Raw genomic sequence first — 18,281 nt, forward strand, 5'->3', positions numbered from 1 at the left:
TTTTGCCCGGCCCTCCACTCGGACCCAGGAAGCCTTGGGCCCCCACCGGGGTGCCAGGCCCGAAGCCAGCTAAACCCACGACCCGGCTCTCCATCCGAACCCGGGTACCTTTTGCCCTGCTCTCCACTCGGACCCAGGGAGCCCTGGTCCCCCACCGGGGTGCCAGGCCCGAAGCCAGCTAAACCCACGACCCGGCTCTCCATCCGAACCCGGGTACCCACTCTTAAGCACCCCCCCCCCGGAATCTTCACAATCTAACACCAGGTGCTGTAAGCTTTTCATTAACGCATTGGCTACTGCCATCTGCTGTATATGGGCCGTACCGGCCACTGCTGCCTTTGCTTACGGCCATACCACCCTGAACACGCCCGATCTCGTCCGATCTCGGAAGCTAAGCAGGGTCGGGCCCGGTTAGTACTTGGATGGGAGACCGCCTGGGAATACCAGGTGCTGTAAGCATTTTCATGTCGGCATACTGAATGAGCAATGGTCATTCATGAATGGCCATGCTAAACACTAGATCTTTGTGCACCACTAAAACGTTTTGCCCCCCAAAGCGCATAGGCCACGCCTACATCATTAAACCCCACCCTCAATCCGACAGGCCCCGCTTTCAACCCGGTCACCCGCTCTTAACCACCCACCCAAGACGCCTTAAACCCAGCCGCGGGGGCACAGGGCCACCTCGGACTGTGAAAAAACGCATGTGCTGTTTTGCGGAGCTGCCCACGCCAAGTGTGTGCGTGCACGCGCGCCGTTAAGCGCTTGACCGGCGCGGCTAGAGGCTTTGCCGGCCGCTGTGGCAAGCGGGTAGAATTACTCGGGTCTCTCTTCATGACGAATAAGCCTTTCGCCTTTTACTAAAGACTTCCGTGGAGAGGGACGTTGATGAGTTATGGATATTTTTGTAAGGCCTTGCCCATTGGACAAGGCCAGCTCAGCTGTTGAAGAAAATGACATGGAGCACGGTGGTGCGCTCGGTTGTCTTGAGTGCAAATAGGTGTGAGCGCTTTAACTAATAGTATCGAAGATCCTCAAAATGCGTCAAAGTCTTAATATCTACAAGCTCACATACTGCCACTGTGTCTTGTGTGTGTGCTTAAAGGGGAAATTTTAAGACTTGGTTGTTGGGTACCGCAAAGAGGCCATTGTTACGCCCACGTGGAGGGGACTAGTCGTTGACTGACCGGCAGGGAACTGGTGTGTGGATTGAGTGCTTTCCTCTATGGCCAGCATGTACAACTCATACTTACCTGGCAGGGGAGACACCATGATCATGAAGGTGGTTCACCCTCGGCGAGGCTCAGCCATTGCACCCCGTGCTTTGCTGACCCGGGCGAATTCCCCAAATGTGGGAATCTCGACTGCACCATTTTTGGTAGTGGGGGACTGCGTTCGCGCTCTCCCCTGATTAAGTGTTGAAAACATGCGGATAGTGCTGGAAAGGAGCCCTACCCTACCTGGAAAAACACCCAATGTGGCGTTTTGCCTGGCTCTCCACGCGGCCCCGGGGAGCCTTGTCACCCAGGAGGGGGAGGGGGTGGCCTGGGCCAGCCTCTAACGTGACTTCCGGGGCACGAGTGTAAAATCTTCAAAGTGTGGACAGCAGAAAGTCGTTTTGCCCGGCCCTCCACTCGGACCCAGGAAGCCTTGGGCCCCCACCGGGGTGCCAGGCCCGAAGCCAGCTAAACCCACGACCCGGCTCTCCATCCGAACCCGGGTACCTTTTGCCCTGCTCTCCACTCGGACCCAGGGAGCCCTGGTCCCCCACCGGGGTGCCAGGCCCGAAGCCAGCTAAACCCACGACCCGGCTCTCCATCCGAACCCGGGTACCCACTCTTAAGCACCCCCCCCGGGAATCTTCACAATCTAACACCAGGTGCTGTAAGCTTTTCATTAACGCATTGGCTACTGCCATCTGCTGTATATGGGCCGTACCGGCCACCGCTGCCTTTGCTTACGGCCATACCACCCTGAACACGCCCGATCTCGTCCGATCTCGGAAGCTAAGCAGGGTCGGGCCCGGTTAGTACTTGGATGGGAGACCGCCTGGGAATACCAGGTGCTGTAAGCATTTTCATGTCGGCATACTGAATGAGCAATGGTCATTCATGAATGGCCATGCTAAACACTAGATCTTTGTGCACCACTAAAACGTTTTGCCCCCCAAAGCGCATAGGCCACGCCTACATCATTAAACCCCACCCTCAATCCGACAGGCCCCGCTTTCAACCCGGACACCCGCTCTTAACCACCCACCCAAGACGCCTTAAACCCAGCCGCGGGGGCACAGGGCCACCTCGGACTGTGAAAAAACGCATGTGCTGTTTTGCGGAGCTGCCCACGCCAAGTGTGTGCGTGCACGCGCGCCGTTAAGCGCTTGACCGGCGCGGCTAGAGGCTTTGCCGGCCGCTGTGGCAAGCGGGTAGAATTACTCGGGTCTCTCTTCATGACGAATAAGCCTTTCGCCTTTTACTAAAGACTTCCGTGGAGAGGGACGTTGATGAGTTATGGATATTTTTGGAAGGCCTTGCCCATTGGACAAGGCCAGCTCAGCTGTTGAAGAAAATGACATGGAGCACGGTGGTGCGCTCGGTTGTCTTGAGTGCAAATAGGTGTGAGCGCTTTAACTAATAGTATCGAAGGTTCTCAAAATGCGTCAAAGTCTTAATATCTACAAGCTCACATACTGCCACTGTGTCTTGTGTGTGTGCTTAAAGGGGAAATTTGAAGACTTGGTTGTTGGGTACCGCAAAGAGGCCATTGTTACGCCCACGTGGAGGGGACTAGTCGTTGACTGACCGGCAGGGCACTGGTGTGTGGATTGAGTGCTTTCCTCTATGGCCAGCATGTACAACTCATACTTACCTGGCAGGGGAGACACCATGATCATGAAGGTGGTTCACCCTCGGCGAGGCTCAGCCATTGCACCCCGTGCTTTGCTGACCCGGGCGAATTCCCCAAATGTGGGAATCTCGACTGCACCATTTTTGGTAGTGGGGGACTGCGTTCGCGCTCTCCCCTGATTAAGTGTTGAAAACATGCGGATAGTGCTGGAAAGGAGCCCTACCCTACCTGGAAAAACACCCAATGTGGCGTTTTGCCTGGCTCTCCACGCGGCCCCGGGGAGCCTTGTCACCCAGGAGGGGGAGGGGGTGGCCTGGGCCAGCCTCTAACGTGACTTCCGGGGCACGAGTGTAAAATCTTCAAAGTGTGGACAGCAGAAAGTCGTTTTGCCCGGCCCTCCACTCGGACCCAGGAAGCCTTGGGCCCCCACCGGGGTGCCAGGCCCGAAGCCAGCTAAACCCACGACCCGGCTCTCCATCCGAACCCGGGTACCTTTTGCCCTGCTCTCCACTCGGACCCAGGGAGCCCTGGTCCCCCACCGGGGTGCCAGGCCCGAAGCCAGCTAAACCCACGACCCGGCTCTCCATCCGAACCCGGGTACCCACTCTTAAGCACCCCCCCCCGGAATCTTCACAATCTAACACCAGGTGCTGTAAGCTTTTCATTAACGCATTGGCTACTGCCATCTGCTGTATATGGGCCGTACCGGCCACCGCTGCCTTTGCTTACGGCCATATCACCCTGAACACGCCCGATCTCGTCCGATCTCGGAAGCTAAGCAGGGTCGGGCCCGGTTAGTACTTGGATGGGAGACCGCCTGGGAATACCAGGTGCTGTAAGCATTTTCATGTCGGCATACTGAATGAGCAATGGTCATTCATGAATGGCCATGCTAAACACTAGATCTTTGTGCACCACTAAAACGTTTTGCCCCCCAAAGCGCATAGGCCACGCCTACATCATTAAACCCCACCCTCAATCCGACAGGCCCCGCTTTCAACCCGGACACCCGCTCTTAACCACCCACCCAAGACGCCTTAAACCCAGCCGCGGGGGCACAGGGCCACCTCGGACTGTGAAAAAACGCATGTGCTGTTTTGCGGAGCTGCCCACGCCAAGTGTGTGCGTGCACGCGCGCCGTTAAGCGCTTGACCGGCGCGGCTAGAGGATTTGCCGGCCGCTGTGGCAAGCGGGTAGAATTACTCGGGTCTCTCTTCATGACGAATAAGCCTTTCGCCTTTTACTAAAGACTTCCGTGGAGAGGGACGTTGATGAGTTATGGATATTTTTGGAAGGCCTTGCCCATTGGACAAGGCCAGCTCAGCTGTTGAAGAAAATGACATGGAGCACGGTGGTGCGCTCGGTTGTCTTGAGTGCAAATAGGTGTGAGCGCTTTAACTAATAGTATCGAAGGTTCTCAAAATGCGTCAAAGTCTTAATATCTACAAGCTCACATACTGCCACTGTGTCTTGTGTGTGTGCTTAAAGGGGAAATTTTAAGACTTGGTTGTTGGGTACCGCAAAGAGGCCATTGTTACGCCCACGTGGAGGGGACTAGTCGTTGACTGACCGGCAGGGCACTGGTGTGTGGATTGAGTGCTTTCCTCTATGGCCAGCATGTACAACTCATACTTACCTGGCAGGGGAGACACCATGATCATGAAGGTGGTTCACCCTCGGCGAGGCTCAGCCATTGCACCCCGTGCTTTGCTGACCCGGGCGAATTCCCCAAATGTGGGAATCTCGACTGCACCATTTTTGGTAGTGGGGGACTGCGTTCGCGCTCTCCCCTGATTAAGTGTTGAAAACATGCGGATAGTGCTGGAAAGGAGCCCTACCCTACCTGGAAAAACACCCAATGTGGCGTTTTGCCTGGCTCTCCACGCGGCCCCGGGGAGCCTTGTCACCCAGGAGGGGGAGGGGGTGGCCTGGGCCAGCCTCTAACGTGACTTCCGGGGCACGAGTGTAAAATCTTCAAAGTGTGGACAGCAGAAAGTCGTTTTGCCCGGCCCTCCACTCGGACCCAGGAAGCCTTGGGCCCCCACCGGGGTGCCAGGCCCGAAGCCAGCTAAACCCACGACCCGGCTCTCCATCCGAACCCGGGTACCTTTTGCCCTGCTCTCCACTCGGACCCAGGGAGCCCTGGTCCCCCACCGGGGTGCCAGGCCCGAAGCCAGCTAAACCCACGACCCGGCTCTCCATCCGAACCCGGGTACCCACTCTTAAGCACCCCCCCCCGGAATCTTCACAATCTAACACCAGGTGCTGTAAGCTTTTCATTAACGCATTGGCTACTGCCATCTGCTGTATATGGGCCGTACCGGCCACCGCTGCCTTTGCTTACGGCCATACCACCCTGAACACGCCCGATCTCGTCCGATCTCGGAAGCTAAGCAGGGTCGGGCCCGGTTAGTACTTGGATGGGAGACCGCCTGGGAATACCAGGTGCTGTAAGCATTTTCATGTCGGCATACTGAATGAGCAATGGTCATTCATGAATGGCCATGCTAAACACTAGATCTTTGTGCACCACTAAAACGTTTTGCCCCCCAAAGCGCATAGGCCACGCCTACATCATTAAACCCCACCCTCAATCCGACAGGCCCCGCTTTCAACCCGGACACCCGCTCTTAACCACCCACCCAAGACGCCTTAAACCCAGCCGCGGGGGCACAGGGCCACCTCGGACTGTGAAAAAACGCATGTGCTGTTTTGCGGAGCTGCCCACGCCAAGTGTGTGCGTGCACGCGCGCCGTTAAGCGCTTGACCGGCGCGGCTAGAGGCTTTGCCGGCCGCTGTGGCAAGCGGGTAGAATTACTCGGGTCTCTCTTCATGACGAATAAGCCTTTCGCCTTTTACTAAAGACTTCCGTGGAGAGGGACGTTGATGAGTTATGGATATTTTTGTAAGGCCTTGCCCATTGGACAAGGCCAGCTCAGCTGTTGAAGAAAATGACATGGAGCACGGTGGTGCGCTCGGTTGTCTTGAGTGCAAATAGGTGTGAGCGCTTTAACTAATAGTATCGAAGGTTCTCAAAATGCGTCAAAGTCTTAATATCTACAAGCTCACATACTGCCACTGTGTCTTGTGTGTGTGCTTAAAGGGGAAATTTGAAGACTTGGTTGTTGGGTACCGCAAAGAGGCCATTGTTACGCCCACGTGGAGGGGACTAGTCGTTGACTGACCGGCAGGGCACTGGTGTGTGGATTGAGTGCTTTCCTCTATGGCCAGCATGTACAACTCATACTTACCTGGCAGGGGAGACACCATGATCATGAAGGTGGTTCACCCTCGGCGAGGCTCAGCCATTGCACCCCGTGCTTTGCTGACCCGGGCGAATTCCCCAAATGTGGGAATCTCGACTGCACCATTTTTGGTAGTGGGGGACTGCGTTCGCGCTCTCCCCTGATTAAGTGTTGAAAACATGCGGATAGTGCTGGAAAGGAGCCCTACCCTACCTGGAAAAACACCCAATGTGGCGTTTTGCCTGGCTCTCCACGCGGCCCCGGGGAGCCTTGTCACCCAGGAGGGGGAGGGGGTGGCCTGGGCCAGCCTCTAACGTGACTTCCGGGGCACGAGTGTAAAATCTTCAAAGTGTGGACAGCAGAAAGTCGTTTTGCCCGGCCCTCCACTCGGACCCAGGAAGCCTTGGGCCCCCACCGGGGTGCCAGGCCCGAAGCCAGCTAAACCCACGACCCGGCTCTCCATCCGAACCCGGGTACCTTTTGCCCTGCTCTCCACTCGGACCCAGGGAGCCCTGGTCCCCCACCGGGGTGCCAGGCCCGAAGCCAGCTAAACCCACGACCCGGCTCTCCATCCGAACCCGGGTACCCACTCTTAAGCACCCCCCCCCGGAATCTTCACAATCTAACACCAGGTGCTGTAAGCTTTTCATTAACGCATTGGCTACTGCCATCTGCTGTATATGGGCCGTACCGGCCACCGCTGCCTTTGCTTACGGCCATACCACCCTGAACACGCCCGATCTCGTCCGATCTCGGAAGCTAAGCAGGGTCGGGCCCGGTTAGTACTTGGATGGGAGACCGCCTGGGAATACCAGGTGCTGTAAGCATTTTCATGTCGGCATACTGAATGAGCAATGGTCATTCATGAATGGCCATGCTAAACACTAGATCTTTGTGCACCACTAAAACGTTTTGCCCCCCAAAGCGCATAGGCCACGCCTACATCATTAAACCCCACCCTCAATCCGACAGGCCCCGCTTTCAACCCGGACACCCGCTCTTAACCACCCACCCAAGACGCCTTAAACCCAGCCGCGGGGGCACAGGGCCACCTCGGACTGTGAAAAAACGCATGTGCTGTTTTGCGGAGCTGCCCACGCCAAGTGTGTGCGTGCACGCGCGCCGTTAAGCGCTTGACCGGCGCGGCTAGAGGCTTTGCCGGCCGCTGTGGCAAGCGGGTAGAATTACTCGGGTCTCTCTTCATGACGAATAAGCCTTTCGCCTTTTACTAAAGACTTCCGTGGAGAGGGACGTTGATGAGTTATGGATATTTTTGGAAGGCCTTGCCCATTGGACAAGGCCAGCTCAGCTGTTGAAGAAAATGACATGGAGCACGGTGGTGCGCTCGGTTGTCTTGAGTGCAAATAGGTGTGAGCGCTTTAACTAATAGTATCGAAGGTTCTCAAAATGCGTCAAAGTCTTAATATCTACAAGCTCACATACTGCCACTGTGTCTTGTGTGTGTGCTTAAAGGGGAAATTTGAAGACTTGGTTGTTGGGTACCGCAAAGAGGCCATTGTTACGCCCACGTGGAGGGGACTAGTCGTTGACTGACCGGCAGGGCACTGGTGTGTGGATTGAGTGCTTTCCTCTATGGCCAGCATGTACAACTCATACTTACCTGGCAGGGGAGACACCATGATCATGAAGGTGGTTCACCCTCGGCGAGGCTCAGCCATTGCACCCCGTGCTTTGCTGACCCGGGCGAATTCCCCAAATGTGGGAATCTCGACTGCACCATTTTTGGTAGTGGGGGACTGCGTTCGCGCTCTCCCCTGATTAAGTGTTGAAAACATGCGGATAGTGCTGGAAAGGAGCCCTACCCTACCTGGAAAAACACCCAATGTGGCGTTTTGCCTGGCTCTCCACGCGGCCCCGGGGAGCCTTGTCACCCAGGAGGGGGAGGGGGTGGCCTGGGCCAGCCTCTAACGTGACTTCCGGGGCACGAGTGTAAAATCTTCAAAGTGTGGACAGCAGAAAGTCGTTTTGCCCGGCCCTCCACTCGGACCCAGGAAGCCTTGGGCCCCCACCGGGGTGCCAGGCCCGAAGCCAGCTAAACCCACGACCCGGCTCTCCATCCGAACCCGGGTACCTTTTGCCCTGCTCTCCACTCGGACCCAGGGAGCCCTGGTCCCCCACCGGGGTGCCAGGCCCGAAGCCAGCTAAACCCACGACCCGGCTCTCCATCCGAACCCGGGTACCCACTCTTAAGCACCCCCCCCCGGAATCTTCACAATCTAACACCAGGTGCTGTAAGCTTTTCATTAACGCATTGGCTACTGCCATCTGCTGTATATGGGCCGTACCGGCCACCGCTGCCTTTGCTTACGGCCATACCACCCTGAACACGCCCGATCTCGTCCGATCTCGGAAGCTAAGCAGGGTCGGGCCCGGTTAGTACTTGGATGGGAGACCGCCTGGGAATACCAGGTGCTGTAAGCATTTTCATGTCGGCATACTGAATGAGCAATGGTCATTCATGAATGGCCATGCTAAACACTAGATCTTTGTGCACCACTAAAACGTTTTGCCCCCCAAAGCGCATAGGCCACGCCTACATCATTAAACCCCACCCTCAATCCGACAGGCCCCGCTTTCAACCCGGTCACCCGCTCTTAACCACCCACCCAAGACGCCTTAAACCCAGCCGCGGGGGCACAGGGCCACCTCGGACTGTGAAAAAACGCATGTGCTGTTTTGCGGAGCTGCCCACGCCAAGTGTGTGCGTGCACGCGCGCCGTTAAGCGCTTGACCGGCGCGGCTAGAGGCTTTGCCGGCCGCTGTGGCAAGCGGGTAGAATTACTCGGGTCTCTCTTCATGACGAATAAGCCTTTCGCCTTTTACTAAAGACTTCCGTGGAGAGGGACGTTGATGAGTTATGGATATTTTTGGAAGGCCTTGCCCATTGGACAAGGCCAGCTCAGCTGTTGAAGAAAATGACATGGAGCACGGTGGTGCGCTCGGTTGTCTTGAGTGCAAATAGGTGTGAGCGCTTTAACTAATAGTATCGAAGGTTCTCAAAATGCGTCAAAGTCTTAATATCTACAAGCTCACATACTGCCACTGTGTCTTGTGTGTGTGCTTAAAGGGGAAATTTTAAGACTTGGTTGTTGGGTACCGCAAAGAGGCCATTGTTACGCCCACGTGGAGGGGACTAGTCGTTGACTGACCGGCAGGGCACTGGTGTGTGGATTGAGTGCTTTCCTCTATGGCCAGCATGTACAACTCATACTTACCTGGCAGGGGAGACACCATGATCATGAAGGTGGTTCACCCTCGGCGAGGCTCAGCCATTGCACCCCGTGCTTTGCTGACCCGGGCGAATTCCCCAAATGTGGGAATCTCGACTGCACCATTTTTGGTAGTGGGGGACTGCGTTCGCGCTCTCCCCTGATTAAGTGTTGAAAACATGCGGATAGTGCTGGAAAGGAGCCCTACCCTACCTGGAAAAACACCCAATGTGGCGTTTTGCCTGGCTCTCCACGCGGCCCCGGGGAGCCTTGTCACCCAGGAGGGGGAGGGGGTGGCCTGGGCCAGCCTCTAACGTGACTTCCGGGGCACGAGTGTAAAATCTTCAAAGTGTGGACAGCAGAAAGTCGTTTTGCCCGGCCCTCCACTCGGACCCAGGAAGCCTTGGGCCCCCACCGGGGTGCCAGGCCCGAAGCCAGCTAAACCCACGACCCGGCTCTCCATCCGAACCCGGGTACCTTTTGCCCTGCTCTCCACTCGGACCCAGGGAGCCCTGGTCCCCCACCGGGGTGCCAGGCCCGAAGCCAGCTAAACCCACGACCCGGCTCTCCATCCGAACCCGGGTACCCACTCTTAAGCACCCCCCCCCGGAATCTTCACAATCTAACACCAGGTGCTGTAAGCTTTTCATTAACGCATTGGCTACTGCCATCTGCTGTATATGGGCCGTACCGGCCACCGCTGCCTTTGCTTACGGCCATACCACCCTGAACACGCCCGATCTCGTCCGATCTCGGAAGCTAAGCAGGGTCGGGCCCGGTTAGTACTTGGATGGGAGACCGCCTGGGAATACCAGGTGCTGTAAGCATTTTCATGTCGGCATACTGAATGAGCAATGGTCATTCATGAATGGCCATGCTAAACACTAGATCTTTGTGCACCACTAAAACGTTTTGCCCCCCAAAGCACATAGGCCACGCCTACATCATTAAACCCCACCCTCAATCCGACAGGCCCCGCTTTCAACCCGGACACCCGCTCTTAACCACCCACCCAAGACGCCTTAAACCCAGCCGCGGGGGCACAGGGCCACCTCGGACTGTGAAAAAACGCATGTGCTGTTTTGCGGAGCTGCCCACGCCAAGTGTGTGCGTGCACGCGCGCCGTTAAGCGCTTGACCGGCGCGGCTAGAGGCTTTGCCGGCCGCTGTGGCAAGCGGGTAGAATTACTCGGGTCTCTCTTCATGACGAATAAGCCTTTCGCCTTTTACTAAAGACTTCCGTGGAGAGGGACGTTGATGAGTTATGGATATTTTTGGAAGGCCTTGCCCATTGGACAAGGCCAGCTCAGCTGTTGAAGAAAATGACATGGAGCATGGTGGTGCGCTCGGTTGTCTTGAGTGCAAATAGGTGTGAGCGCTTTAACTAATAGTATCGAAGGTTCTCAAAATGCTTCAAAGTCTTAATATCTACAAGCTCACATACTGCCACTGTGTCTTGTGTGTGTGCTTAAAGGGGAAATTTTAAGACTTGGTTGTTGGGTACCGCAAAGAGGCCATTGTTACGCCCACGTGGAGGGGACTAGTCGTTGACTGACCGGCAGGGCACTGGTGTGTGGATTGAGTGCTTTCCTCTATGGCCAGCATGTACAACTCATACTTACCTGGCAGGGGAGACACCATGATCATGAAGGTGGTTCACCCTCGGCGAGGCTCAGCCATTGCACCCCGTGCTTTGCTGACCCGGGCGAATTCCCCAAATGTGGGAATCTCGACTGCACCATTTTTGGTAGTGGGGGACTGCGTTCGCGCTCTCCCCTGATTAAGTGTTGAAAACATGCGGATAGTGCTGGAAAGGAGCCCTACCCTACCTGGAAAAACACCCAATGTGGCGTTTTGCCTGGCTCTCCACGCGGCCCCGGGGAGCCTTGTCACCCAGGAGGGGGAGGGGGTGGCCTGGGCCAGCCTCTAACGTGACTTCCGGGGCACGAGTGTAAAATCTTCAAAGTGTGGACAGCAGAAAGTCGTTTTGCCCGGCCCTCCACTCGGACCCAGGAAGCCTTGGGCCCCCACCGGGGTGCCAGGCCCGAAGCCAGCTAAACCCACGACCCGGCTCTCCATCCGAACCCGGGTACCTTTTGCCCTGCTCTCCACTCGGACCCAGGGAGCCCTGGTCCCCCACCGGGGTGCCAGGCCCGAAGCCAGCTAAACCCACGACCCGGCTCTCCATCCGAACCCGGGTACCCACTCTTAAGCACCCCCCCCCCGGAATCTTCACAATCTAACACCAGGTGCTGTAAGCTTTTCATTAACGCATTGGCTACTGCCATCTGCTGTATATGGGCCGTACCGGCCACCGCTGCCTTTGCTTACGGCCATACCACCCTGAACACGCCCGATCTCGTCCGATCTCGGAAGCTAAGCAGGGTCGGGCCCGGTTAGTACTTGAATGGGAGACCGCCTGGGAATACCAGGTGCTGTAAGCATTTTCATGTCGGCATACTGAATGAGCAATGGTCATTCATGAATGGCCATGCTAAACACTAGATCTTTGTGCACCACTAAAACGTTTTGCCCCCCAAAGCGCATAGGCCACGCCTACATCATTAAACCCCACCCTCAATCCGACAGGCCCCGCTTTCAACCCGGACACCCGCTCTTAACCACCCACCCAAGACGCCTTAAACCCAGCCGCGGGGGCACAGGGCCACCTCGGACTGTGAAAAAACGCATGTGCTGTTTTGCGGAGCTGCCCACGCCAAGTGTGTGCGTGCACGCGCGCCGTTAAGCGCTTGACCGGCGCGGCTAGAGGCTTTGCCGGCCGCTGTGGCAAGCGGGTAGAATTACTCGGGTCTCTCTTCATGACGAATAAGCCTTTCGCCTTTTACTAAAGACTTCCGTGGAGAGGGACGTTGATGAGTTATGGATATTTTTGGAAGGCCTTGCCCATTGGACAAGGCCAGCTCAGCTGTTGAAGAAAATGACATGGAGCACGGTGGTGCGCTCGGTTGTCTTGAGTGCAAATAGGTGTGAGCGCTTTAACTAATAGTATCGAAGGTTCTCAAAATGCGTCAAAGTCTTAATATCTACAAGCTCACATACTGCCACTGTGTCTTGTGTGTGTGCTTAAAGGGGAAATTTTAAGACTTGGTTGTTGGGTACCGCAAAGAGGCCATTGTTACGCCCACGTGGAGGGGACTAGTCGTTGACTGACCGGCAAGGCACTGGTGTGTGGATTGAGTGCTTTCCTCTATGGCCAGCATGTACAACTCATACTTACCTGGCAGGGGAGACACCATGATCATGAAGGTGGTTCACCCTCGGCGAGGCTCAGCCATTGCACCCCGTGCTTTGCTGACCCGGGCGAATTCCCCAAATGTGGGAATCTCGACTGCACCATTTTTGGTAGTGGGGGACTGCGTTCGCGCTCTCCCCTGATTAAGTGTTGAAAACATGCGGATAGTGCTGGAAAGGAGCCCTACCCTACCTGGAAAAACACCCAATGTGGCGTTTTGCCTGGCTCTCCACGCGGCCCCGGGGAGCCTTGTCACCCAGGAGGGGGAGGGGGTGGCCTGGGCCAGCCTCTAACGTGACTTCCGGGGCACGAGTGTAAAATCTTCAAAGTGTGGACAGCAGAAAGTCGTTTTGCCCGGCCCTCCACTCGGACCCAGGAAGCCTTGGGCCCCCACCGGGGTGCCAGGCCCGAAGCCAGCTAAACCCACGACCCGGCTCTCCATCCGAACCCGGGTACCTTTTGCCCTGCTCTCCACTCGGACCCAGGGAGCCCTGGTCCCCCACCGGGGTGCCAGGCCCGAAGCCAGCTAAACCCACGACCCGGCTCTCCATCCGAACCCGGGTACCCACTCTTAAGCACCCCCCCCCGGAATCTTCACAATCTAACACCAGGTGCTGTAAGCTTTTCATTAACGCATTGGCTACTGCCATCTGCTGTATATGGGCCGTACCGGCCACCGCTGCCTTTGCTTACGGCCATACCACCCTGAACACGCCCGATCTCGTCCGATCTCGGAAGCTAAGCAGGGTCGGGCCCGGTTAGTACTTGGATGGGAGACCGCCTGGGAATACCAGGTGCTGTAAGCATTTTCATGTCGGCATACTGAATGAGCAATGGTCATTCATGAATGGCCATGCTAAACACTAGATCTTTGTGCACCACTAAAACGTTTTGCCCCCCAAAGCGCATAGGCCACCCCTACATCATTAAACCCCACCCTCAATCCGACAGGCCCCGCTTTCAACCCGGACACCCGCTCTTAACCACCCACCCAAGACGCCTTAAACCCAGCCGCGGGGGCACAGGGCCACCTCGGACTGTGAAAAAACGCATGTGCTGTTTTGCGGAGCTGCCCACGCCAAGTGTGTGCGTGCACGCGCGCCGTTAAGCGCTTGACCGGCGCGGCTAGAGGCTTTGCCGGCCGCTGTGGCAAGCGGGTAGAATTACTCGGGTCTCTCTTCATGACGAATAAGCCTTTCGCCTTTTACTAAAGACTTCCGTGGAGAGGGACGTTGATGAGTTATGGATATTTTTGGAAGGCCTTGCCCATTGGACAAGGCCAGCTCAGCTGTTGAAGAAAATGACATGGAGCACGGTGGTGCGCTCGGTTGTCTTGAGTGCAAATAGGTGTGAGCGCTTTAACTAATAGTATCGAAGGTTCTCAAAATGCGTCAAAGTCTTAATATCTACAAGCTCACATACTGCCACTGTGTCTTGTGTGTGTGCTTAAAGGGGAAATTTTAAGACTTGGTTGTTGGGTACCGCAAAGAGGCCATTGTTACGCCCACGTGGAGGGGACTAGTCGTTGACTGACCGGCAGGGCACTGGTGTGTGGATTGAGTGCTTTCCTCTATGGCCAGCATGTACAACTCATACTTACCTGGCAGGGGAGACACCATGATCATGAAGGTGGTTCACCCTCGGCGAGGCTCAGCCATTGCACCCCGTGCTTTGCTGACCCGGGCGAATTCCCCAAATGTGGGAATCTCGACTGCACCATTTTTGGTAGTGGGGGACTGCGTTCGCGCTCTCCCCTGATTAAGTGTTGAAAACATGCGGATAGTGCTGGAAAGGAGCCCTACCCTACCTGGAAAAACACCCAATGTGGCGTTTTGCCTGGCTCTCCACGCGGCCCCGGGGAGCCTTGTCACCCAGGAGGGGGAGGGGGTGGCCTGGGCCAGCCTCTAACGTGACTTCCGGGGCACGAGTGTAAAATCTTCAAAGTGTGGACAGCAGAAAGTCGTTTTGCCCGGCCCTCCACTCGGACCCAGGAAGCCTTGGGCCCCCACCGGGGTGCCAGGCCCGAAGCCAGCTAAACCCACGACCCGGCTCTCCATCCGAACCCGGGTACCTTTTGCCCTGCTCTCCACTCGGACCCAGGGAGCCCTGGTCCCCCACCGGGGTGCCAGGCCCGAAGCCAGCTAAACCCACGACCCGGCTCTCCATCCGAACCCGGGTACCCACTCTTAAGCACCCCCCCCGGAATCTTCACAATCTAACACCAGGTGCTGTAAGCTTTTCATTAACGCATTGGCTACTGCCATCTGCTGTATATGGGCCGTACCGGCCACCGCTGCCTTTGCTTACGGCCATACCACCCTGAACACGCCCGATCTCGTCCGATCTCGGAAGCTAAGCAGGGTCGGGCCCGGTTAGTACTTGGATTGGAGACCGCCTGGGAATACCAGGTGCTGTAAGCATTTTCATGTCGGCATACTGAATGAGCAATGGTCATTCATGAATGGCCATGCTAAACACTAGATCTTTGTGCACCACTAAAACGTTTTGCCCCCCAAAGCGCATAGGCCACGCCTACATCATTAAACCCCACCCTCAATCCGACAGGCCCCGCTTTCAACCCGGACACCCGCTCTTAACCACCCACCCAAGACGCCTTAAACCCAGCCGCGGGGGCACAGGGCCACCTCGGACTGTGAAATAACGCATGTGCTGTTTTGCGGAGCTGCCCACGCCAAGTGTGTGCGTGCACGCGCGCCGTTAAGCGCTTGACCGGCGCGGCTAGAGGCTTTGCCGGCCGCTGTGGCAAGCGGGTAGAATTACTCGGGTCTCTCTTCATGACGAATAAGCCTTTCGCCTTTTACTAAAGACTTCCGTGGAGAGGGACGTTGATGAGTTATGGATATTTTTGGAAGGCCTTGCCCATTGGACAAGGCCAGCTCAGCTGTTGAAGAAAATGACATGGAGCACGGTGGTGCGCTCGGTTGTCTTGAGTGCAAATAGGTGTGAGCGCTTTAACTAATAGTATCGAAGGTTCTCAAAATGCGTCAAAGTCTTAATATCTACAAGCTCACATACTGCCACTGTGTCTTGTGTGTGTGCTTAAAGGGGAAATTTTAAGACTTGGTTGTTGGGTACCGCAAAGAGGCCATTGTTACGCCCACGTGGAGGGGACTAGTCGTTGACTGACCGGCAGGGCACTGGTGTGTGGATTGAGTGCTTTCCTCTATGGCCAGCATGTACAACTCATACTTACCTGGCAGGGGAGACACCATGATCATGAAGGTGGTTCACCCTCGGCGAGGCTCAGCCATTGCACCCCGTGCTTTGCTGACCCGGGCGAATTCCCCAAATGTGGGAATCTCGACTGCACCATTTTTGGTAGTGGGGGACTGCGTTCGCGCTCTCCCCTGATTAAGTGTTGAAAACATGCGGATAGTGCTGGAAAGGAGCCCTACCCTACCTGGAAAAACACCCAATGTGGCGTTTTGCCTGGCTCTCCACGCGGCCCCGGGGAGCCTTGTCACCCAGGAGGGGGAGGGGGTGGCCTGGGCCAGCCTCTAACGTGACTTCCGGGGCACGAGTGTAAAATCTTCAAAGTGTGGACAGCAGAAAGTCGTTTTGCCCGGCCCTCCACTCGGACCCAGGAAGCCTTGGGCCCCCACCGGGGTGCCAGGCCCGAAGCCAGCTAAACCCACGACCCGGCTCTCCATCCGAACCCGGGTACCTTTTGCCCTGCTCTCCACTCGGACCCAGGGAGCCCTGGTCCCCCACCGGGGTGCCAGGCCCGAAGCCAGCTAAACCCACGACCCGGCTCTCCATCCGAACCCGGGTACCCACTCTTAAGCACCCCCCCCGGAATCTTCACAATCTAACACCAGGTGCTGTAAGCTTTTCATTAACGCATTGGCTACTGCCATCTGCTGTATATGGGCCGTACCGGCCACCGCTGCCTTTGCTTACGGCCATACCACCCTGAACACGCCCGATCTCGTCCGATCTCGGAAGCTAAGCAGGGTCGGGCCCGGTTAGTACTTGGATTGGAGACCGCCTGGGAATACCAGGTGCTGTAAGCATTTTCATGTCGGCATACTGAATGAGCAATGGTCATTCATGAATGGCCATGCTAAACACTAGATCTTTGTGCACCACTAAAACGTTTTGCCCCCCAAAGCGCATAGGCCACGCCTACATCATTAAACCCCACCCTCAATCCGACAGGCCCCGCTTTCAACCCGGACACCCGCTCTTAACCACCCACCCAAGACGCCTTAAACCCAGCCGCGGGGGCACAGGGCCACCTCGGACTGTGAAATAACGCATGTGCTGTTTTGCGGAGCTGCCCACGCCAAGTGTGTGCGTGCACGCGCGCCGTTAAGCGCTTGACCGGCGCGGCTAGAGGCTTTGCCGGCCGCTGTGGCAAGCGGGTAGAATTACTCGGGTCTCTCTTCATGACGAATAAGCCTTTCGCCTTTTACTAAAGACTTCCGTGGAGAGGGACGTTGATGAGTTATGGATATTTTTGGAAGGCCTTGCCCATTGGACAAGGCCAGCTCAGCTGTTGAAGAAAATGACATGGAGCACGGTGGTGCGCTCGGTTGTCTTGAGTGCAAATAGGTGTGAGCGCTTTAACTAATAGTATCGAAGGTTCTCAAAATGTGTCAAAGTCTTAATATCTACAAGCTCACATACTGCCACTGTGTCTTGTGTGTGTGCTTAAAGGGGAAATTTTAAGACTTGGTTGTTGGGTACCGCAAAGAGGCCATTGTTACGCCCACGTGGAGGGGACTAGTCGTTGACTGACCGGCAGGGCACTGGTGTGTGGATTGAGTGCTTTCCTCTATGGCCAGCATGTACAACTCATACTTACCTGGCAGGGGAGACACCATGATCATGAAGGTGGTTCACCCTCGGCGAGGCTCAGCCATTGCACCCCGTGCTTTGCTGACCCGGGCGAATTCCCCAAATGTGGGAATCTCGACTGCACCATTTTTGGTAGTGGGGGACTGCGTTCGCGCTCTCCCCTGATTAAGTGTTGAAAACATGCGGATAGTGCTGGAAAGGAGCCCTACCCTACCTGGAAAAACACCCAATGTGGCGTTTTGCCTGGCTCTCCACGCGGCCCCGGGGAGCCTTGTCACCCAGGAGGGGGAGGGGGTGGCCTGGGCCAGCCTCTAACGTGACTTCCGGGGCACGAGTGTAAAATCTTCAAAGTGTGGACAGCAGAAAGTCGTTTTGCCCGGCCCTCCACTCGGACCCAGGAAGCCTTGGGCCCCCACCGGGGTGCCAGGCCCGAAGCCAGCTAAACCCACGACCCGGCTCTCCATCCGAACCCGGGTACCTTTTGCCCTGCTCTCCACTCGGACCCAGGGAGCCCTGGTCCCCCACCGGGGTGGCAGGCCCGAAGCCAGCTAAACCCACGACCCGGCTCTCCATCCGAACCCGGGTACCCACTCTTAAGCACCCCCCCCGGAATCTTCACAATCTAACACCAGGTGCTGTAAGCTTTTCATTAACGCATTGGCTACTGCCATCTGCTGTATATGGGCCGTACCGGCCACCGCTGCCTTTGCTTACGGCCATACCACCCTGAACACGCCCGATCTCGTCCGATCTCGGAAGCTAAGCAGGGTCGGGCCCGGTTAGTACTTGGATGGGAGACCGCCTGGGAATACCAGGTGCTGTAAGCATTTTCATGTCGGCATACTGAATGAGCAATGGTCATTCATGAATGGCCATGCTAAACACT

This window comes from Electrona antarctica, assembly GCF_951216825.1.
Source record: "Electrona antarctica genome assembly, chromosome: 16".
NCBI classification, from domain to species: domain Eukaryota; kingdom Metazoa; phylum Chordata; class Actinopteri; order Myctophiformes; family Myctophidae; genus Electrona; species Electrona antarctica.